General features: G+C 42.6%; 1 long non-coding RNA gene across 1 annotated transcript in view; it reads right to left on the bottom strand.

The window, feature by feature from the left end:
• LOC132081617 (uncharacterized) overlaps positions 1 to 11,061 on the bottom strand; it is a 57,156-nt gene extending 46,095 nt beyond the window's left edge. The window contains exon 1 of the long non-coding RNA XR_009419696.1: positions 11,008 to 11,061. This is a non-coding gene — a long non-coding RNA (uncharacterized LOC132081617). The remainder of the gene's footprint in view (positions 1 to 11,007) is intronic.
• Between the last annotated feature and the right edge of the window lie 13,512 nt (positions 11,062 to 24,573).

Below are 24,573 nucleotides of genomic sequence, written 5' to 3' on the forward strand. Positions count from 1 at the left end.
CTTTCCCACCATGCACTGTTCCATATTCTAGATAATTCAAATTATCTCCATCCCATTCCTTGGCTGCACAACTTGCTTTTAACAATCACTGCAAGGAATTTGACCAGAACAGAAACTGCAGGAAAAAAATTCCTCTTGAGGAAGGACAAACTGTGATTGTTTTCCAGGAGTGTTGAAAGAATTGTTCTCACACCTTTATGGAAAAGGGTAGTAGGCTTCATTTCCAGCAGGATGTCTGTGCCTCTGACTGGTCCTATTCCTTGAGCCAAACCTCAGAAGATGATAAATTAATGCCTGCGTCTGCAAGAGCCACATTCAGAGGTATAAAACCCAAATTACTCATTAGGGGAAAGGCAGCAGAGAACAAGTGTCCTGTACTGCAGTACATTCTCTTTGTTAAGGTTTGAATACCTTAAGGTACACAGAGACCAGAACCAGTTTTGGGGATTGCGCTTGCAGTATAAAACAAAGAACTGCTCTTGCTTTTTTAGGGGAAAAGATCAGCCACAAGTACAAAGTGTCTGAAACTGCTGGAGCTGTCAGACTGGGGGTGATGCCCAGTTCATAAAGCTCACAGATGGACTGGACCACTAATGACTGAAAAATCACCTATGTCCAAAACAAAAGAGCAGTTTTCTCTTAGTAGGCATAAGCACAGTATAAATTTCATACACCCAGAGAGATGCCATTCACACTGCCATTTCATGGCCATATCACAGCCCACCAGAGCCAGCCACATGCATGGCGATGAAGAAAACAGCCCAGTAAAGACGGTGAGCTGAATTACAAAAGCACTGCATTCCTGCACTGAATGGAAGCTGACATGCTAAAAACTAAAAGGAATTGAGGTGCTAAGGTCCATTTATTCCTCCATGCTTCTGAGAGTGCCAACTAGCTGGCAGGGTGCAGCATCCACCCACTCAGCCATAGACCACAAACAAACACTAGCCAGCACAAGCCTGACTGAGGAGCAGACCAGCAACTGGAAGATTAAATGCTGCATAGACTGTTACTGGCTGTGTAAATGACAAACTCCCCCAAATCATTGCTTAAGAGGCATTTTAAGGACCTTTAGGATAATTACTATATTTGGTTCCAGAATCAACATAGCCTGTTGCTAATGAATTATTTGTGTTAGGAGTTAGGTTCTGTATACTTCAGACTGCTGCAAAAGAAAATAAGTTAAATAAGTTATAGTGCACCTAAAGATTGTGAGGAAAAACAGTTCAGTGGCCACACATTGAGCTTCAGACCATGAAAACCCCAGCAATGATGTTACAAGATTTATGTTGGTTAAATTACCCAAAGAGAGGAGCATCATGAAGTTTTCTCTTTCTTTTCCCTAAATCCAAAAGGATCCTAAAAACAGCAAAATATGTTTCAGGCAATTTTTTGAAGATGACAATTGCAGCCCCGTTAAAGGGAACATCTCACTCTGGCCAAGGACAGATAATTCTAAGGCCACATCTGAAAATCTGGAAGATCTGGAACAAAAGCAACCATAATTATATTAAAATTGTCCCAATAATGTAGTGCTAAGCATCAGAATATTGTAAGGAGGGGAGGGTGCAAGAATTAATAGTTTTATTGTAAAAATAAATTGCTCTGTTGTCCTTTTTTTCCATCTAAAGCTTCCACTCATAATTGAGGCAGCTAAATGTAGCCTTTGTTAGATGAAAATGTGGCCAGGCTGTTAGCACTCTTTTATCTGATGGCTTAATGCAGTACAGCTTGCATTAGAAAAATGAGCACTGCAAAAGAATAGCAAGTTGAAAGAATTTACTAAGATCCTGTTACTTTTTTAGGTAAGTACTTTTTAAAGGAGTTCAATCAGTGCAACTGTTTCTTTTGCTTTTATTAGAATCCATATATTTATATATTACATGTAAAATCACAATAATGGGATTTTCATGTACAGAGTATATTAAATTTATCACTGGTACACAATGAAATTGATCCATTGGGCTGCAACATGCGACTGATTTTCTAATGACTGGCATAAGAGAAAGGTAAAAGGATAGCATATTCCTCTTCAGCAGTCTTTTTTATGTGTTGTAGGCACATTTATGGTAAGTTACTATAAAGGTGTTTACACCTTCCTAAAGGTAAAAAATACAAGTATTGTACATGATAAAGGGTTAGTTATTTTTCTACACTAATAGACATACAATGGGGAAATATTTGCAAAATGGTTTGGAGGACTGGGGAAGGGATTGGTCCTTCCGGACATACAAAATCTGTTGCTTCTCCCAAGTGGGGTCCAAGAAACGTTTTTGGGTAACCCTCTATTTTTTCCTTGCTCTTCTAAGCAGAGGAAATCAAACAAGGCTCCTCTTGTCTAAAGACAACCCACTTAACAACTCCCATTCAGAGTCCTGCTACTTGCAAACTGTAAATCAAATTGTCCACCACAGTCATCCACTACAGAATCTGAAAGACAAAGCTGTGATTTAGACCCTGAACCTGACAAACCTCCAGAATGTTGGACAGAACTACACCATGGAATGGGGACAACATAGACTCTGCACATTTCAGGACTGAAAGTGTTGATTCCCCCGGAAAAGAACATCAAAAGGGGTTTCCCACATCAGTGTTACAAATACAGAACTGATCCTCATGGAATCCAGTTGCTGTTCCAAAGTCATAAGAAACCTGTTGGTGACTTGAGGCTTTTTCTCCTGAGCTGTGTTCTGGTGCCCTAAGCTTTGAGCTGTTTTCTCTGTGCCCAATGTTTGTGGGTAAATCCTTTCATCAATACAAGATTCCCCTTCACTTTCAATGTCCTACATATCCTTACACATTCCTAACTCTCCTGTTCAGCTCAGCTTGTTTCTGTTCCATCTTCCCCACCAGAGAAGGCTGAAGGCAGAAACCACAGAGACAGCAAACGCCCAGGAGCTGCTCCGTGTCTGCAGAGACACAGCTCTGAGCCCTGTGGCTCTGCCCATTCCTTGTTATTTTTGGATTTGTTCCCGCAGTGCCACAACAATGCAGTCTCCCAAGGCTTTCTCTCTTCAATCACTGCCCTGACGCTCACAAGAAAAGAAGCCTCTTTAATCATCTTTTGATTCTGAGCTGTCTTTTTCATTGTTAATAATGTTGCCTATTTCTGTGTGACTAGGGGAAAAGAAAATTATATTTATGCATATATACCAACAGTCAGGTGGAAAACTGCCTACACAAGTCACATTTCTTATTTGTCACCGACAAGAATATTAACTGGCTAATTTTCAGCTGTATCAAAACTCTAAATTACAACTGCCGTGACTTCATTGGTTTTCAAAGCAATTTTTTTGCCCTCCCCCGAGACTTGGTTTTCATTCAACAAACCATGAACATTCATGTATTACACAAACAAATGTAATGATTGATATCTTCCCATTGTCACCTTGCAGTTGGAGGTCTGTAGTTTACTCCTTCCTATTTGAATAATGATTAACATAATAATTAGATTTTTACATAAAGACATCCAGTTCCCAAAGGAACTGCAGATATTCCGTTGAATATAAGCTATTCAATTCTCCTTTAAACAAAGGGCAGAGTTTGCAATTAGCTGTAATAGACCAGCTGATTTGTTGGACAATTTAGAATAGTATCTAGTTATTCAGGTTCTTCTTAATATCCTTTCTCCAGAAAAATTCTTGGATACAAGAGACTAATTTGTCCCACTTCATCATCTGATCTATTAAAAGATTTTATATCTGCATACAGCATTTTTTTCTTCCTATACTCTTAAATAAACAAAATGTCTAAAATAAAATCACTAAATAAAAGCATAACCTGAAAATCAGACTCCAGAATCTTCAAAGACGATTTTCTACGTATTTACTTCATGTGATTGCTCAGTCTTTAAAAATACTTTTAAAAAATGCATGATGTTGCAGGGAATTGTGGAGGAAGTATTAACAGCACCAAGCCAGATTGCAGCAGAGCAATGTGACTGCCTCCCTGCACAGCTCTCAAAAAAGAGGTTTTAGATAGGCCTGTGAAGAGTTCTGGAAAGCCAGGATTTCAGAGAGATTATGAAAATCCTCCCAAGATAGATTTTAGGGGATAAGGGCACACACCGCCTCCCCAAAGTCTCATCATTTGCAGTGATGTAATCTTCATGGAGGATTTGGAACTGTCCTGTTTGACAGACAGGGTGAATGTTGAACACCTAAGGAATAGAAACCAATACAACCCTAGTGGGAAAGTTTTAATTGTCGTCTTTTTCCAGCACAACACCAAAAAGCAGAGGAAAATGTCAGAACAAAATTTACCAAAGCTACTGAGCTCGTCTGAATTTGTACTGCGGCTAATGACACTTTCCTAGCCTACCTTCAAGTTATAAGGAGTTACCTTGAACATTTGGTCAAATGAGTACTTTGGAGGACAACTTTGGTGGGAATTATTTAATCTGAGTCTTGCTCCTGGGTAGCTATTAATTACTTATGGTAATTAGACAGGAAAGCTTGAATGGCTGCTGCAGTTGCCCTGCGGTGGCTCAAAACGTGTCTAACTACATCATTCCTACTGTTCCTCTCTTTCCCAGCCTCATGGAATCACAGCAAAAGAAGCCAAAGCTGAAGGACATAGCTCCTTAGAGGCAAGGAGACAAAAAATTGGAAAGTCTGATCTTGAAAACACCTCCTTGCCTTTGGCGATTGATTTTAAATAGACTAACAATATCCCTCTTTCTCATGCAGAAGTAAAAAGCATTTGTTTTCATGGTGAGGTTAGAGCAGCACCACGTCCCTTCTATCATTCCACTGCCGACAGTGATTTTTGAAAGATCACAAGCAGCTGAATGCAGAAAAAGCCTCAAGAGAGTGAAAGTGGCCACACTGACTCTCACTCCAGGGTCCACAGGCAAAGTGAACCAAGGCTGAGATGTGCACAGCTCTGTGTCAGGTTGAGGATCAGTGTGGGAAGCTCTCCTTCATGTGCAGTTGTACAAAACCTCCTTCTCTTGCCTTGGGGTGCTTTATATTGTTTTGACATAGCGTGCACAGTGGAAACAAGAGCTGGTGATTGACACAGCGACATGAAAATAAACCTTGTGATAAAGTGACGCTGCTGCACAGCCCCCAGCTGGCTGCCTTCCCGCTCACACCCCTTGGTCATGAGGGTCCAGTCACCACCAGAACTCCTGATGTGCACAGCCCCAGCTGGCTGCCTTCCCGCTCACAGCCCTTGGTGACGTCCCCACAGCTGGCCAGAGGCCGGGGAAGAGGGTCCAGTGACCACCAGAATTCCTGATGTGCACAGCCCCAGCTGGCTGCCTTCCCGCTCACAGCCCTTGGTCATGAGGGTCATGTCACCACCAGAGCTCCTGATGTGCTCCATCCGGACCATGACAGCCTCATCTTCTGTGCACACTTGGTGCCCAAGGCAAAGGGTGGGCTTTGCCCTCCCGTTCAGCCTCCAGCTTTCTATCCATTGCTGTCCTCAGCAGAGATACCCCCTTGCAGAGAAGGCACTAAAACAGAGAGGCTTGCCAGTAAAATGGAGCATTTTCAGCTGAAGGTAAACAGCAAAACACAGAAGATCAGTAGACTGCTAAGTCTGTGCATTAAAGAGAGACTTGTGGATATATTTTAACATTATCCCTCTTACCTCCCCAAAATGGGAAATCCCATTAGCAGCATAATTAGCCCTCCTTTAAGTAGCTAATTACACCTAACTAAGCCATAATATCTAATTACTGGTTTATTCACTCTGAGTGGTTTATAACACGAGAAATTACTGAGATGAAATTAGATCAAAGAGTAACATAAAAGTATTTGCCTTTCAAACTGCCTTTGAAGGCAGAGGTAGAGCTGGGAGGGGGCTGAGGTGGTGGAAGAGAAGCTGCAGCTGGAAGGTAAAGCTACATTTCCACAGTGGTCAACATCTGTTCCCTTCAGAGCCTGTCCTCACGTGGGGACGTGTGCTCTGCACCACAAAGGAACAGGCCAAGCTGTGAGAGCTTCACCGTGTGCCAAGAGATGGATGTGATTACCCTCATTGCCTTTGGAAGATGATGGGAGAAAACCTGAAGCAAAAAGCTGCAGGAGAATCATAGGGAGCTACACTGCAAATCATAGGGAGCCAAACCTGCAAATTCTAAGGGCCTCTGTGGTGTTACCATAATAAAAATATATTATTTAAAGTGTCTGTACAATGGGTGAGAAACAAGATTTACCTCATTATTTCACAGCAAAATAATGTGGAGGTTTTGATTATTATTTAAAATTTTCCCTATAAACCAAAAATGCAACTAATACTCCCAGTATGGGAACTGATGTTGAGATAAGGATGGGAATGGTGTTCTGGCAGGAGATGAGTGGGGTGGAGGGGCTTTACTAGATGCTAGTCCAAAAGTCTGAGGAGCACTGAAGTGATAGGAGAAAAACAGCATTTCTGAGAACGCTGTTTATGACTGCAAATGAAAAGAATGGGAGAAAGGAGGCAGAGCAACAAGTTTTCCTTTTTATGCTTACCAAAGCTGCATAAAAGGCATGTCAGTAGCAAGGAAGTATTTCAGAGTGGGATGCAACATCCATTCATGACGCTACATTCTATGAGAATTCTGTGGTCAAATCAAGACTGGTAACAACATGAAGGCAATAGCTTCTGCAAGCAGTGTCTCTTTTGCTCATGATTTAAAACAGGGAGGCACAGCATAACAGTTTAAGAACATTTTGCCCATCTCGCTTCTGTCACAGCGTACAATAATCCTTGCCCTTCACCGCTCTGTCCTTTCAGAGATGCATCTGTACAAGCACAGTCTCAATGAATGGCAAGAAACAGGTGAGTTGAACTTCACGCATGGCAGAATCAGATTAGCAGAGACAAGTCAAATTGTGCAGATAGTTTGCCATGCATTTCCCATGTACAGCTATTGTGCATCTATTTCCCACTGTACAGCTAATTATGGACTCTGCAATTACTGTGGCATATGCTAACCAAGCATCCCATCCCTCACTAGTGTTATGCTCCATTACAGAAAGTTAAGGATGGTTTGTTGTTCTGAACCACATAAACAGCTGAAAACTGGTGTGATTCAGGTCTTCCACAGCCTCAGACATCCTGCTTCTGGGACAGACTAAACTCATTTGAAAGGTAGCTTCATCTTATGATAGTTATTAACATTACCAATATGTGATTGAAGAAAAACGTTCCTCTTTTGTGTGTTTATGATTTCTGGGATTTCCACACATTACAAGTACACAAACAACGAGAAAGTACAAAACCCAGAAAGATGATGGACAGCATGGACATTTTACTGGGAAGCTTCTGAATGCAGGACTGAAAGGGACAAAGACAACATCAAAAACTAGAATTTTTTTCTCAGTTGCCTTCCAGGCTAAAACCATTGAACTGATCCAAGTCAATTATATCTCAGCCTCTGAGAGAGGCTGAGGTGAGGAGATGGACGTGTGTTTCTCATTTGACCTTCTCAACAAAGAAAAACCTGAGCGTATTAAACACCCATACAAAACATCCCCTATTCCTTTTACAGTGCTTCCCACGTCTCATTTTTTCTGTGAAAGCAGATTAGCTGCTCTCTCACAAATCATTATCTCTCCTGTGCTCTGACCTATTCTTTGATGTGACTTGCAATAAACATCTCGTTATACTCCAGCCCAGACTTTTGCAGAGAGGGGAAAGAAACCACACACCATTGCTGCCTAATGTCCAAAACAAGGTCGAAGCATTCAAGACTTTTCATATTTTCATGAACCTGTCATATTCTCTGGCTTTTCCTAGATGTGACCACCAAATCCTCCGTTGATCAATTATGACTATGACATTAATTTCTTACACTTAGGCATAAAGCTAAACCCACAAATATTTTGCCAAGCAATGTACACACCACTGTGTTAGAGACAGTAACACTTCAGCACACTCTTTCTATTAAATTTTAACAGAAAGATCTCATTGCACATGCAAACATCTTTTGTGTGTGTAAGAAAGGTGGGAAAGGAACACCAAAACATATATATAAACATATATTTTTTTTTGCCTAATTGTTTACTCTTAGTTCTGCCTGCACAATTTTCCCACAGCTGCATGGACAGATGCCATTTCCTTCATGTCACAGAACAGGCTGGTTGCTGCCAGGCTTTATTTATTAGCTGAAACACAGATATTTGATAATTGTCACTAGAGAAAGGAAATGGGACTTCTGAAGAAGCCTAAGGGAATTGATGTCCATCATCCAGTGAACTTCAAATGGAGTTGGGCTTCTAATCCTTTAGTACTTCAAGAAAAAAAGGAAAACTAAAGTGAACATTTCAATAACTGGATTAAGCACATAAAGAAAACTTGCCATCACTTGCATTTATGCAGTCAATGACTGGCACAGAGTGCTGTGGTTGAACAAATGAATGCAAACAAAAGAGGAACTAATTTAAACAGAGCAGCCACAAGATTCTGCATTATTTAGGTTCTGCTCATTTTTATTATGGGAATTACTGAAATACAAAATAGTTTTCCCCCTTTGGGAGTTCATGGGAGTGTTTTTCTACTTCACATATCATGAAGGACACTAACAGTCTGTGCATAATTAATGTCAAACAGATGAGTCATTAAACATGGAAGCACAGCAGCTCTGATCCGAATGTCTCTGTCACCCCGGGTATTGCTGGCACTCCTCTCGGTGCTGGTGTCCCCAGGAAAATGACAATGCCATGAGCTCCAGGCCCTGGAGCACACACAGATCTCTTCACTGGCTTTGAAGAGAGCTCTGTCTATCACAAATTGTCACTGTCCTGACTGAAGAGGCAAATCCTCACTGCTCTGCACTGGGTGAAAATCCACATCCAGGCAGAGATGCAGTCCCTGGTATTGCACAGGAAAGCCTTCAGGAGGAGGAAGCCATTGCTTCTCTTTTTAGATCATATATATGGGACCTTTAGGACACAAAGGCACAGCCAACTTTTGCTGTGCTCACACCAAATGTCCCACAATGTAATTTGAACTGATATTTAAACCTCTAATCTTGGTTGTAATGCAAGCAGAAACCCATTACGATCACTCTCACTAAAAGAAACCTTCTTGGGTGTGATGCTGACAGCCAGCTCTGCTTCCTGCAGTGCCAGAGGGTCAGAGCTTTCTCTCTTTTCCTACAGAAATCAGCACTATAAAGTTATTTAGACACTTCAGCCAAGGACCATGTCCAAGTTAGGGAGAGTTTTACTCTGTGTGATCTTAAACAAATTGCCTTATGCTCTCACACCTCTGTGCCTTAGCTTCCAAATATAATGTTGAGATAAAACCCATTCCAGTTGATAGGAACATGGTGCAAATTAACCTTTCCAAAATACAGCAAAATCTTCTAATATACTGCTAGGTTTCTTTAGAAACACAGCTTAATGAAAACCCTGGTCATGAGTACATTCTAAGATTCTACAAGATAATTTCATTCCGCAAAATATTTCTTCAGTGCATCTAAGAAAGAAGCGCAGCAGACATATGGACAGAGAATCACCAGAGAGGAGAAAATGAGCTATTGCAACATACAGCCCCACGTGAAGAGCAATCAGCAGTTTGGGGACCCTGTTATGGTCTCCCCATTGACAGAAGAGGCTGCAAAGTGTTCCAGAACCTTGCGAGGCAGCAGCAGCCTGTTGATGATTCATTTGGCTGGCATGAGATAAGCAGAGGGGCTGATGGCCTGACCTTTCCTCGCAGAAAGCTGACAGACATTGCCTCTTCACTAGAAACAACTCCCTGGAAAGGCAGAAGGGATGGTGCCTCTTTACCAGATACTGCTTCTTATCAAGGAGCTGCACCTTCTGCTCCAGTAATGATTTCAGAAACAAAGGACACACCACTCCAGTACTGAGAGCTCTCAGGGTGTCTACATCACCCCCCTGCCCCATTAATAAAAGCTTGAGTTAATAACTAAGCCTGTCTGTTGTTTCAAGGGCAAGGCAGCAGGCATCTTTTCAGGTCTATAAACAGTGACAAATTTTAGAGAGTTCCTATGAATAAACATTTTCAGCCTTTTCCACATTCTCCTTTTTAGATTTTCCTAGTATCCTTTCTGGCTTTCTTTTTGAGATGAAAGCCATTACTAGAAAACAAGAGACCACAGTGACTTTCAACAGCAAAACTACCAACAAACCCAGAGTTTCCAAGACAGCATAGAAGTCATTAACTTTTTTTGTTTCCAGAAGGTACCAGCAATCCGATGTCAGATTTTGAACCACAGTATGTAACATACAAAGGCTGTAAACAAAGCACACTTATACACTGGCAGTTAAAAGTGCATTAAAACTGACTATTGAATCAGTAAGAGAGGTTTTCACTATGATGCTTTAGATAACACCCAGACAGTTTTTTACAGGTTTTCAGAGACTTACAATGATGTGCATGCTCCCCTCTGCGATGCATCCAGGCCCCAGGCACAGGTGTGTGTGGAGTGTCCCTGTTCCTGAGGGGCAGGAATTTGATCTCCCCCTCGTGGTGTGGCTAATAACCCAACCCTGGACCCAGACCCTAACTCTACCCCGTGACACCCTAGAAAACCCCACGACTCTGCCTCTGCCCTGTCCTTTGTCTCTGTCCCACCCCTCCTCCCTGGGGGCAGTACATGGGTTCTGGAGCTCTCTGAAATGAGAATCCATCTCTTCTGCTCCCTGCCCAGCAGCTGCACCTCCTGGACACGATGAACCCAGCTGCAATGCACTGCAGCAAGAGCTCCTGCATGCTCAAGGTACCCCCTCACACGTGGACAGCCCAACGAGAACAGGGACACAAGAGCTCCTTCCTGGGCCAGACCTTACTAATCCTGCCTCTCATGGCAAACTGGGCACCCAAACTCAGGTTTAACAAGTTGCTGAGGCTTTCTGCCCCAGGCAGATCCAAGCTCTCATGGAAGAGCAGGCACATTTGGTAGCCCTCCAGATGCACAGAGAACTTGTCAAGGATGTTTTCAGGATGACGCAGCATTTGTCAAAGTCAGCTAGAACGTTAACAAAGACTGATCTTTCCACTGCATTTTGGTGTTGCTATCTTATTGCAAAAGTTCCATACCTTTCTGGTGATTTCCCATGCGCAGCTCCTCACAGCACCAACTCCTTCTTCCTCGCAGCACAGCCAACAAACTCCAGCCCTCTCCTCACCCACTCTTTTATAGCGCTCGTTTACTTATTGGACGCACCTGTGGCCTATTAAGAGCAGGCCTGTTCCTAATCTTTGGTGATTGGTACAGCTGCAACTCCTCAGGTGTGACTACCTTCTGCACTATCTATCTTTATTTTCTTACATTCTATCCCTCCACATTTTGGAAGACTTGTCTTGGTATTTGAACAAACTGTTGACAAAAAACCCTAGATGGGATGCTGAGTTATTCATTCCTGAAGCCTGATGTGTATCTGTGACATGTGGCTCCTCAGATATTTTTATCCTACCAATGCAATGTCAAACCACTTCCAGCCATCAAATGGAAAAGAGCTGCTCACAGCTTCTGCTTCTAGTGTGTTTGATCTAAGAAAGCAGAAGACAGCTGGTGTTCCTGGTAGTTTTGCAGAGATTTGTACATGGCTGTTCCAGTGAAATTTTGAATTTAGAACTGCTTTATGGTCAGGTATTTCACGGATGGGTTAAAACCAGATCATTTGTACTGACCTCCTTCATTACCAGAGCACGTCCTTGTATTTCCCGAAGAGGGGGGCACTTCTGTGGGGGAGGAATTCCACTGTTACTCACCCATACATGCCAACAGGGGTGTTAGTAAAGAACAAGAGCCAAGCATTGGGAAACGCCAGAGACAATCCTATTTGTCCAAGCTTAGTGAAACCATCCTGTACAAATGCATTCTGGCAGTGCCATGAGTGTGGGACTACACACCAGTTATCCCCAGGACCTCTTTCACACGCAGACTGGCAGCACAGACACTTTTACTGACAGGGAATCTTTGTTTTATTGCTGAGAACTTCATCCTCCCTGCTACATCATAGGTAAATTCTAGTTTGAAAACAAAACCCTCTTTCCTTGTCAGCTTTTCAGTAGCATTTCTTACAGGATTTTTATGAGGTTCAGTCTGCAGTGCTGACAGGAGGTAAGAGGTGCTGTATTCCCATTTCACAGACAGGAGATGCCAGCACAGAGGAAATTATGAATAGCAGAAAATCACTTGAGATATGGGGGGGTTCAGTATGTGATTTTTCACACAGGACTAAAGTGCACACAAAGGCTAGGACATCACATTTAAGTTCCTGTAATTTACAGAGGTGGGCTTCAAACAACTTCCCACTAAATGTTTCAAAACTGCAAGTTTCTGACAGAAAAGTGTGTCTGGTTTTCCACAGGGAATGAAACATGTACAGTTGTGCCATCTGCCTATTCCCCTGCTGTTAATAATCCTTCCACCTCAGTTCTAAGCCTGTTGGCTGGCTTCAGACAAAATTGGTGAAGGAAGAGTCTTCCAAGTGAGTGTTTCTAGGTCTATCAAAACCTGGCAGCTAACAGAGGGTAAGACCCAAACAACATCTTCCACTGAGGGGAAGGAAACCACACTTCTGCCCACTCCTGTCCTGCCAGACCCCTGCTGCACACACACAGCTTTCAGCTGGCTGCTTGCTCAGGGATGTAGGGCACAAATGTGGGGAGTTAATATCCCTGTTCCCCCTTGAGAAGTTGTGTTCTCATCTGGTGACACAAAACAGAGAAGCAAAACAGAGTAAAATCATCTCCAAGATATGCAGTAATGAGCCCTTACCATGCGATGAAAGAGGCACCATTTTCATCAGCTTAGAGGCATTTATGGCATAATAAATGTACTTTTAAAAAAATATAACTGTAAGTAGAGGAAGAATTGGCTGCTTTTAGCATAAAGCATTCCTAGACAGGGTGATCCAAGTGTTTGTGGCATAGAACATTAAAGAAAGACATATCCAAAAAATAAATGGTAATGGTGTAGCAGTAAATTCACACTCTCTCACCTACAGACATCTTCACAGCTCTCCAGCAGCTGCACAAAGGTGGAGCATACAGAGGAGCCAAGAGGATGCCAGCCACAAAATCCGTCACTTGCCGATTGCTGCTGCTAGAAACTGCCCCACTGCAATCCCTTTGGCACTCCCCACCCTGGAGCTGCAAATTAAATGAGAAATGCCAGGCTGGTGTGTCTGACGCCTCTGCCTCGCTCTCTCCCAGCACCAAGCACTGGGATTAGGGGGACCGAGGCCAGCTCATGCCAAATTACTGTGAGAGAGTGCACTGCACCCCAGAGAGGCAGCAGCAGCTTCTCATTTGGTGAGGCTGATGAATTTTATGCCCTTGATTACATTTGTGCAAAAGTGAGCACAGAGCAGGAAAATCTGGGCGAGTGAAGGCAAAGAAAGCAACTGGAAAAATCTCAAATTGCAAAAAGCAAAGACACTTCAGAAGGATGGGTTTGCTTTTCAACAGCTTCCTCAGATGACACAGCTTTCAGCTGTGCAGCTCTGCAAAATGCTGCTATGGCTGTGAGTTCATCAGCGTGGCCTAAATCAAGAGAGGTGTCACTGTCAGATAAATCTAGTAAAATTTTAAAAATCAAGTTTGTCCTTTCCTTCCTAAAGCAGCATTCAGAGCGGGAATTAGCGCGGCATTGAGCTGACACAGCTCTAACACAGCTCTGAACTAACATTTGAACAGGAGAGCGGAGACTCCAGCTGGGCAGCTGCCTCTCAGGACAGGTCTCCAAAGAGAGAAGAACTAAGTCCCAGGAGGTTAAAACTGCATACATCAGCATAAACTTTTTACTCTGTGCGTGTTTGTGTACCATTTAGAAGAGAAACAAAACAAAACAAAACAGTTAAAATGGGGTCCACAGAAACCCACAATAACTGTTAGCAGAGCTCTCTAAGTGCCAAGTTGTTCACAGTGGATGCTGCAGCATCTGGCTCTGTTTCCAAAGCAATGCTTTGGAGAATTCAGCCGGGAGTAAGTTCCACATGGCAGTGAGCTGGAAGGTACAACACAGCGTATTATAGGGCACGTGCAACTGGAAAGGAAGGGGGAAACAATACAAGTGGAAGATAAATGCAGATGTGAACCTGCAGATGTCTCTATACTTAGAATTCCAGTTTGGTTTGTGGAGGCCCAGCAATAAATAATTTCCTTCTATCTTATAATGGCAGTCTAGACTAGAAAGTTGTAGTGAAAAAAAAGGACAGTCCTGAATTTCCTTTTATCTTCCAAAAATTCAGTTCAAATTTGGCAAAATATCTTCTGACCTATAACTACGACTGACAGTCATGCAAAGTCACATGAAAACTTGGCTTAAACCATAGTTTCATTTCCTATATTACTGGAATTCTTGAAATAGAAAAATAAAAGTCAATCTAAATGTACATATTCAACAGTTAGTGATAAATTCAAGGAGATTAAAGAGCAGAATTTGGCCAGTGACCTGTCTGTCATTGCTAGACACCTGGAACAAGTAGCCCACCATGACTGCCTAGTCTTAATGCTGGAAGACAGGCAAACAGAAAAAGAAAATTATAGGTACAGATGGTTCATCTGTAAGCTGAGCTTTCAAGTGAAGTTCTTTTACATCTAACTGTACTCTGTGCTTCCTTTTGTGTTTTGAAGAGGTGAGAGGAATGGAATTTTATTCAGTACTTGAAAACACATTTTTTGGGGGCAACTCCTGAAACAACTGAAAAGGGGACACCAAAATTTTCTTGGAATATTTATTCTCTTCTGCAGTGAGAGCTTGCATAGACTTAAATTTTGACAGCTAAAAATATATTTCAGCAGCAGGTACCCATCTGGATAGCAATCTGAACTAACATAAAAACTATTACAACACTCCTGAATATACTGATGCACTCATTATCTAATGTTCTGCTGCTTTATACCTCACCATAATAGTTGAGAAATAATGGAGAAAATTTTTGCCTATGCTATGAACAATGAAGTACTGAGATCAAGAAAAATGCTCCATGTATCCTTGACTCATAGGTCAGATGGGCTTAATAAAACCTGAAATTAGGTGGTTATCAATAATTTGCGGATGTGATCTTCTTGGTTTCATTTTCCAAGCTGTTCAGCTTGCTGACTCTTTCCTTCCCTTCTCCCCTTCTGCTGCTTCTTCTCCTCAGGAGGTTTTCTGGTCAAGCCCTTGAAGAATTTGCTCCTGCTGAGGCTCTGCAGGACCCAGAGCTGCTCAAAGGGAGCCAGAGCTGGAGAGGCACAATGGACACACACACAGAGATTTATTTCCTTCCAGTCTTTCTCCCTTCTCTTCCTCAGGCTGTGTCTTTCATGCTCCAGACCTCGAGATGCACAGCACGGAATGTGGCGTGTGGGAGGCAGCTCTGAGATTAAGTTATATATTGCCCACAAATGGTTATTTTCTGGGGCTTAGCATCTTCATTAAGAATCGCTTTGTGCTGAGCATTTCTATTAGTCAGCTTGAAGCTGCCTGTTTATGCCTCTAAAGAAATTTTCACTCTACAGTATCTGAGTTTTTAAGCTTTTATTGAACGCTTTCAAAAGGAAAATCCCTCTCAAATCTTTTTAAAAGAGGAAACCACAAACAACATCTTTGACAGATTTCCTCTTTATTTTGAAGAATTCTGAATCAAAATCATGAATGATATTGTGGAAATCAGCTGTTTTAAATTACCCAAATCCAGAATTAGCTGAGATTGCCATAAAACCACTCATTATGTAATGATGGTCATAAAACAGCAATTCTATTTTATTCTGAGTTTTAATTATGTAATTGCAAGGAGTATGTTGATTGAATTCTTAGAATGTTTAATGGTGTTAAAGATAATATTACGACATTTTAGCCCATGTTCTTCGGAAGTACTTCTAAATGACACCAGAATTGACGTGTCCACCTACCGTCCCTTGTGTGTTTTATTTTTCAATGAAGTGGGAGATTTTTAATGCACACATAGTGCAGTTCTCCTTGTGACCCCGAGTGACAGAGCAGGGTGGCATTTCCACCCTCACACACTGCCCAGTCACTCCCTTGTCCAGCCTTTGGATCCTTTCCTTCACATCCTGGTTCATCTGCTCCAGTCCAGTTGTTTTCAGTTGGATTTCACCATTTCAGACCATGCAAGACCCCTTTAAGGACCCCACAGATACGGGCTGTTTGTGGCCCTGGTCCTACAGGAAATAAGGTTTTCACACCTTAAATTTGTTTAAATGAACAAACAAATAAATGGACAAACAAATCCATTTGCTTTTTTTGTCAAAAAATAAGTTACTTTTGGTCCTCCACTGTGAACATCCTTAGGTGGCAAATGCATTCATCAGAGAATAACCAAATACTAGCACAGAATTCCATTTTAGAGATCAATGTATAGCTCTTGGCATCATTAGGGGCAAGTTTCATGCGTGATATAATTACTGCATCTTATAAATCAAATTATATTAATAAGCTGATCTCTTTGGGACAGGAGCTGTCACTTGCTATATTAATGAACAATGCTTATAATGCTGGGCTTGAACCTTGATTGAAAGTGAGATCTGACTGTAAAATTGTAATCAGGAAAGCTTGGTAGATTTTCTTCCCTCAATTTATACAATTGCTCAATACATTTTTCTCTATCATTGTAACCTTTTTCATTTGACAAATATTGATGGGCTTTCCAGAGCTCTAATGGAAGTAAAATTGTCATGATAAAAAACCCAATAATTGCATGTGTTTCTGTGAGAGTTACAAGCCAGAATACTTTGTTCCAGAATAAGAAGTCAAATTAATATAGTCAAAGCTACTTTGTTTTTTTAAAATGTTCTACTCTGAGTCAATCACAGCTTCTCTGAACTGTGATTACCAGCAGTTCCTTGACAAAAGTACCTGAGTGGTGCCAGTCCTCATAAGAGACTTGGCTTGCGGCTGTTTATTAATGTCAATAAACATTGCACACAGGTATCAACAGGAGAGCTTGCAGGACCAATATTAACAGCCCTCAGCTATTTTAAATTGTAACACCTACCAGCAAACTACTCTTGATGCTGTAATTCTTACTCAGAATTTATGTAAACGATAAGCAGGGGGATTTTTCTTCATTTTATCCTGGTGGTCTATTATTATTATTATTATTATATGCTCCTGGCTGATCCTGCTCTCACAGTCTGCTGGGGATGCTCCTGTCTTGGAGCTCAGTCAGAGCCAGGCTGCCTCTGCCATGGTGCTGCTCTGCATCCTGACTCATTTTGGAGGGTTTTGTTTCACCCTTCTGGCAGCACACATGCAGAGATATTGCATTATTCATTCTCTGGGTATGACACCCCTCGTGGTTTGGATGTTTGTAGTTAGACAGCAGCTCTCAGGCCCACCAAGCTGGAAGATGCAGTTTTTGCATGGAGATTTTCAGCAGTTTACTGTAATGTGGCCACTTTAGGGAAGAACAGACTGTTTTTATGCATGAGAATATTCCATGTCCATAAAATGCTGACCTTATTCTGGAAGGTAGTGCTATTGTCTTACATCTACAGGTGAGCAAGCATATCTGTAGCAGATGCACACATTCACAGAACTGGAATTTTCCTGGGAGATGTGTGCTGGAAGGAGGTGCTCAGGTGTTCCAGCTGTTACTGTGACCTGGCCATGCAGAACTGGAATTTTCCTGGGAGATGTGTGCTGGAAGGAGGTGCTCAGGTGTTCCAGCTGTTACTGTGACCTGGCCACGCAGAACTGGAATTTTCCTGGGAGATGTGTGCTGGAAGGAGGCGCTCAGGTGTTCCAGCTGTTACTGACCCTGGCCATGCACACCTGTCTGGTGCCCCTGGAGCATTTCCCCAGGGCCAGTGCTCATCGACAGGTGCGGGGAGCTCAGTGACACCTGACGGTGCTGGGAACGCCCGCAGGGAACCAAAGGAATAAATCAGAGACTATAACTGAGGGACAAGCAAAGTGAATGATGGCATCCTGTTCTTCCAGTTCTGCTGTCTGACGAGGAGACTGTTCCTTCATGGTCCAGACTTTCTCTTACCTCTTGCTTGCATATAAGATTTTCTTTTCTGCTGATGATTTGTGTACTTTTGGCCACGTTGCAATGACAATACAGTGACATCTGCTGACCAGTTCTGTGTATTTATTTTATTTTTTTCATACTTTGCCATGAAGCAGTTACCCCAAATTCCGGTAATTACTGTAAAAATCCATTAATTAAGAGAAAACCTCGACAAGACCCATTAAGTGTATAAGAATGTCACATTTTTTAAAATATTAAGTGATTTCTTGCCCAGCTGCCTGCCCATTGCCACCAAGCTGTTTCCAGCCAGGTCCTCCATTGTCCTCAGGTGTCACCTCCTGCGCTGGGAGTTTGGCCTGAGCTCTTGGCTGGCCACAGACACAGAGGGCTGTGTGCTGTTTTTAGATGTGGAGGATGCATTGAAAGGGAGCTGATTTCTCTGTACACTTAAAAACCCAAAGCAAAACTCCCCGAGCCCTGAACCTCATCTGCTGTCACAGCCCTGGTGTTGGTTCCTCAGTGGGTGCCAGCAGGGCTCTGCTCGCAGCCCAGAGTCTCAGCCGCTGCATTTCCTGTTAATTCCATCAACAGGGGCATTAAATTACGGTTAATTCCATGAACAGGGGCACCAGTGCTGCTCCTCCTGCAGGCTGGGATGGGCTGCTTGCTCTCAGCCTTTATCAGTGGCTGCTGTGGCTGCTGCAGTTTCTCTCTGCTCCATCTCCCTGGTGCATCGCATCATCCCTTCAGCTCCCAATGCTCCCTTTCTTTGTGCCCTCCTCTATCGTTTCACCAGAGTGTCTGGAAATAAATTTAAATCATCATCAGTCACTAATCTGTGCTATTGGTATCTCCACTGAGGTGAATAAAATCCTACAACATTTGAAGTCTAATTTCTCTGCGTGTTGATTCTTTCTACATTCACAGCTCCTGCAAGGCTTTGTAGGTATGCAAATTATGTGTGATCCATTTTTGGGAGCAAGTTTTAATTATTAATATTTTTTAAAAACCAATAAGGATAATTTTTGGAGTTGTTAGCTATTTTAAGTTAGTGTCATTCTCCTATCTGTACTGCTGGGTACAAATAAAAATGGTGATTGCAGTCCCCTGACTTAATGGGGGTAACCTGGCAAGTAGTAGCATTCCGAGGCTTTTTTCTACCTTTCTTTTTTCGCCATCATCTGAGCAAAGATGGATTTTTCCATAGTATCATTATAAAACATTCACAAACAATAATGTTTTCCTGATTGTAAGTGGTATGTTTTAAGTTGCATTTAAAGCATCTGAAGGTAATTTAACCCAGAGCTACATGGTGTCACTTGAGAGAAGAAAATCAGAATTGCTTTTGAATTTGCTGTGACTTCAGCAGTGCTTGCAATGGCAGCTCAAGCAGCTGCTCAGAAAAACAGTCCCTGAGCATGAGAGGTGGGAGCTGTGTCTGTGTGTGCAGTTTCCAGCTTCAGGAGCCCTTTAAAGCCTCACTCCCTCACTCAGGTGTCTCTGATTCCCTTGACCTTGTGAGTGCTTTAACGTTGTACTCTCCAAAAATTATTGTTGCAGCTGAAATTGAACATTTTAATTTGTTTGGAGTGCTATTTTGCAGTGGATAATGCTATAAAGCCAAATTAGAAAAATTTCGATGTATGTTCATACTAATTAATTATTCCTAATGATTTCCTGCCCTAATATATATTCCTTTCTGTGAATGAAATGGAAAGATGATTCTTTACTCTAGGAAAATGTCCATATATTTATGCAGATCTTAATTTGCAATCTCATTATAGTTCTGAATTACACTAAAATGTATTTCTATTATAATTTTGAAGATTTTTTTTTTCTTCTTGACTCTTGTCCTGTCCCTGCTGCCTGCAGGTGGTTTGAAAATGCAGCTGGTTTATGGTTCTGTTCAAGGCTGCTCTGGTGCTGTAGGAAATTATCTGTTTTTTCTCGTGGCCATGAGGAGTCTGCTGTCTCTTGAGAGGAATTTCTGTCCGTAAATCTCTGCTGTGCATGGCATTGGTACCTCAGCTCCAGGGAATTGCCACTGCTTGGCTCATGCTGCAGATCCTGGGCAGGTGGGGAGCTCGAGTACAAAATATTTCTTCTGCATCTGGACACAATCAAATATTGTGAGTGTGGGTCTGCTAAAACGCAGATCCTATCATTTGTGTAGTGATATTTTTCTGGTAATGTAAGGTGTCCAAGAAAATTATGACAATGACTGGTGAAACCCAGTAGAAACATTTACTTATTTGTAAAGCAAGGCAGCACATTTTGATGATGTTTTGGGAATGATCACAAACCATTTTGAGAAGTTCTAAGTACGATTAGCAAAGGAAAAAACCCCAACTTTTGTTGATGCCTTAGTTCAGCAAAACAATTTCAGAGTAACTGAACTGTGGTGTTACTGTAGGTTTGCATTCAAACCTTAATGCCTGAACCTTTTCCATTTTTAAACAAAATCTCACCTCTGTCTCAAAGGTGATGTCTTTAAACCTGGACCAATGTGCGCAGAGCTGCCGTGGTCTGGATTCCTGCACAATTCCACAGCAGCCTGCCCGGCCTCTCGGGAGGAGGCAGAATGAGTCCCTCAGGATCAGACAGGTGTGAAATAAAATGAAATGAAATGCTTTTCCTGCCACAGGCTGGGAGAGAAGCCTTGCCCGGGGCAGGCTGTGTGCCTGCAGCACCCGCAGAGGAGTGGGAGCAGAGAGGGAACGCTGCCCTGCGTGGTGTGATGTGATCTCACAGTCCCAGCTCAAACTGATGCTGAGTGTCAGTGGTGGACCCCTCTGCCCCACTAACTCAGTAGATTACAAGATGTCTTTTCCTCCCATTGGAGCTGTGATAAGGGAAGAAGTTACTCAGGACACTCGCAACGCTGAAGGATTTGCCATAAAGTCATTTGTGTTTGTTGTGCAGCCCAGACTCCTGTGCAAAGAGGTAGAACACAAAATATTTTATTTTCTTTGGAATCATCTACCTGATGTCCTGCCTTGCAGAAGCGGGGCGAGCCTTTGAGGAAGGATGTGCTGACAGTGTCAGCCCAAGGCAAATTCTCTCAGATATTTCTCTGGACCCAGAGCTCTGCCAGAAGCAGGCTGATCTTGAACCGCGTGCTCTCCCTTTTTATAAACTTACAGTATATAAGCTTATGTGATTTCACAATGAAGCTTTCCATCTTGTAATTCCATAGCCCAAACTCTAAACACTTTCAATCCTGCTGGTGATGCTTTCCTTTCTCTCAGCTGTATCCACCCAGGCTCATTGCTATTAATGTCCTTTTTCCTCAGAGCGCCTGGTGTGTGTCCCACGGGGCTGAAAGCAGCACAGCAAACGGACAAGCTGGTAATTGCGGGGACTGGCACTGGCTGCAGAGGCTGAGCCCGCGTGCAGCAGTGCAGGAAATGCTGCCTGGGCACTGCAAACGCTGCAGCATTTCCTGCGCTGTCCCAAGGGAGAGCCTGCTTTCCCTGCTGTTGCTCAAAAATGCATCTTATTGACAGCCAAACGGTTGACCTGGAAATGTTAAATAAGAGCTAATTCAAAACCAGCAGACTGCAAAAAGTTTTGGGCCAGGGAAAAAATAAAAAGAAGGAAAAAAAATGGCTGGAGCTAAATTTGGAAGGCAGCGAAAAATCAATTAATAGAAATGTATTTGAAGGAATATGCAAATGAGGCATAAAAACTTATATAACAGGTTCTGTTTTGGCAAGAAATATAGGACAAAATATGGAAAGAGTGATGAAAGTGGATAATAATGGTTTGAATGTTTTAAAGAGGTTAGAGTTTGTAATATTTTCCACTTAAAGCGAATGCAGACCTCAAGTGTTGTTATTCAAAGGCTTGGAAGTCTTTTTTCCTTAACCAGGGGAGGCAGTAATGGATGTAGGTCAACATGCTGGAGAGTTGGTTGGATGAGAACGATGGATCCAGAGGGGCAGGAAGATGCATTGTTCTGTTCCTCTTTCTGTCTCTGCGTTGCTGTGCAGGTGCTGTTTGATGCCAGCAGGTAACATTTCCCTCCCCACTTTAGTTCCCCCCAGGCTGCCCCGCTCCTCCCATGCCGCTGGCAGTGCACTCGGTTCCAGCTCAAGCAGATATCCTGATTTATGGCATGATAACAGGATCGTTTTTCATGCTCAAGCCAGCAGTTATCAGCAGTTTTGGTGATGTGTTGGAATCTATGTGGCTATAAAAGGCTCTTTCCAGTTAAATCAGTTTGGAAGATAAGCTGAGGCGTTTGCAAAAATTGTTTTATTAAACTGTTTCATAGCTATTCCATTCCAGCATAAACCCACTTGACTTTTCTAAAGAAAATTGTGTTCCTCAATGATTTTAAGTCACTGATGGCTTATGTGGCCATAACTTGCCCCTAATGTCAGTCCAGAATGATAATATTTAGCCATCCTATTTTTTACCTTGAGGGCTGCTCATGGGCTGGTGGGGGATGTCCTTGCCCACAACAGGGGCTGGAATTTGCTGGAATTTGCTGGAATTTGATGATCTTTGGGGTCCTTCAAACCCAAGCTTTTCTCTGATTGAATTGGTATGGGAGAGGGAAGGATTCACACACTGTGTGTAATATCTAGAGTTAAAGCAGATATGCCATAAGACATGAAATTCCAGGTGAAAATAAGTCATAATTTTTTGCTATCTGTGGTGTTTCATATAATTGCTGTGCTGCTGTTGCTATGGTAATGACAGCAATTCTCTGTCTCTATATTGTCCTCTTTTCTGTCATTTACATCTACTTACATGTGCTCACTTTTACTCAACAGATGAATTGCCCATCTACATCACCTTTTTTTTCATCTTGCTTTACAGCCTCATACAATAAACTTATTTTTAGTCTACACAGAACTTAAAAATAGATATATGCTTAAAAGCTTTGCTGGGCTGGTACCAGTGCTGCATTTCTCAGATGATCAGCCACCACAGGAGTGATGGCAGCTCTCTCTTACTCTCCAGAGCATTTCAAGGACCTCTTAAGCTGATGCAAACATTGTCTCTTGAGCTGCTTTAGCGAATTGGCACGAGGAAGACTGAAATTGGCTCCATGCTATTTCAGCAGCTATAAACTCCCCTCCTCCTGTGTGATGCTGCATTTAGGATTGGCTGCAGGAGAAAGGGGAGAGGCTGCTGGGCATTTTCCATCCCTGATGGGGCAGAGGGTGTTTGGGACACGGGGACTTCTTGGTGGGCAAGGCTGCAGATGGGAGGGCTCTGGCAGTGGGCACAGAACACAGCGAAAGCAGAACGCCACGCAGAGGAACTCTGGCATTTCCCCAGCATGATGGAAACCTCATTGCCGTCTTTGTGAAAATCTCAGCTATGGGCTTGCTGGGGGAAAAAAGGATAATGCAGTGCAAACTTGTAAGGTGGAGAAGGTCTATTACAAAAATGGTTTGTGCCTGATTATCCAGACTAATCCTACCTGGAATGGGCTCCTCCAGGACAGTGCCATGCAGGAGCATAGGAACAGCAACCTGGGGGTGTCATTTGTGCAAAAGAAATAAAAATGGTGCATGTGCTACATGAGGGAGAAAAAAGGACAAGAGAACCCGTTCTGGCTGTTTCTCTCTGTTTAATTTGTGATCTTGGGAACTAGTTTGGTTTGGCTCCCATTCTGCACAATGGGGGCGACATCCTGGTTAAATTATCTTTGTGGCTCCTGCTCTGATATGATCTCTGGGATCCTGCCATCACTTAGCAGAGCATCTGCTATTCTTTCCATGGACAGAGATAACTTTGAATTAGAACTCTGAATCTTTCAGGATCAAAGTATCCAAAACTGGCCTCTGCTTCTGCATGATGTGTAGGAAAAAACCCACAGTGGACAGATGGTGAGATGCTCCTCTTTCCAATATTATCTCTTCTTTCCAACATTATCTCTTCTTTCCAATATTATCTCTTCTCAGCCTCTTGCCCCAGTTTCTGCAGCCAACTTTTATGTTCTTGGAGAAAATCACGAGCATCAAAACATGAGAAAACGCAAACACTATCACAGAATAGACTAAGCTATGAAACAAATAATGCTGTTTTCTTCTCGGTTTTCAGATAAACATTAATCTTGTCTCATTCATCTGACAAGCACAGGTTTTCCCGTTTCCCCTTGCTCAGTGGCAGGTTCCAGCTTGCCTGGGGTGCAGCTCGTGTGGGACTGGAGCTGTGCAGTGTCTGCAATTCCTCTCCTGCCCATTCTGGCCTTTGGGGTTTCTCCTGCTGCTCTCCCCTGAGGCTCACTTATTTTTAATTATTTTTTTATTTTTTATTTTCCAGGTTTTTATTGTCCAGCACCAGTCCCCTGCCAGGCTGAGCCCCAGGGAGGGTCTGCTCTCCTCTCCCTCAAAAAGAGCAAACTTTGCTTGCCTGGTGCTTACACTGCATACAAAAATGTGACTTAGGCGTAGAAAGCTCTTGCAATTCACCCACAGATTTGTGTGAAGGCAGAAACAAGGCACACCCCATAGCTGGAAGTTCTGTAAATTAAACAGAACCACTGCAGGCTCAATTAACTGCTAAAGCTGCATAGAAAGCTGCAGAGAAGTGCTAAGGCGATTTTGGCTCTTTTCTACTTTTGTGTTATACATTATAATGGCATTTATGGACGTCCTTCCTCTTTGGTTTCACTCCAGGAAGGATTGAACCTCAAATCAAAGCAAATTCAAAT

The sequence above is a fragment of the Ammospiza nelsoni genome, chromosome 18, assembly GCF_027579445.1.
Source record: "Ammospiza nelsoni isolate bAmmNel1 chromosome 18, bAmmNel1.pri, whole genome shotgun sequence".
NCBI lineage: Eukaryota > Metazoa > Chordata > Aves > Passeriformes > Passerellidae > Ammospiza > Ammospiza nelsoni.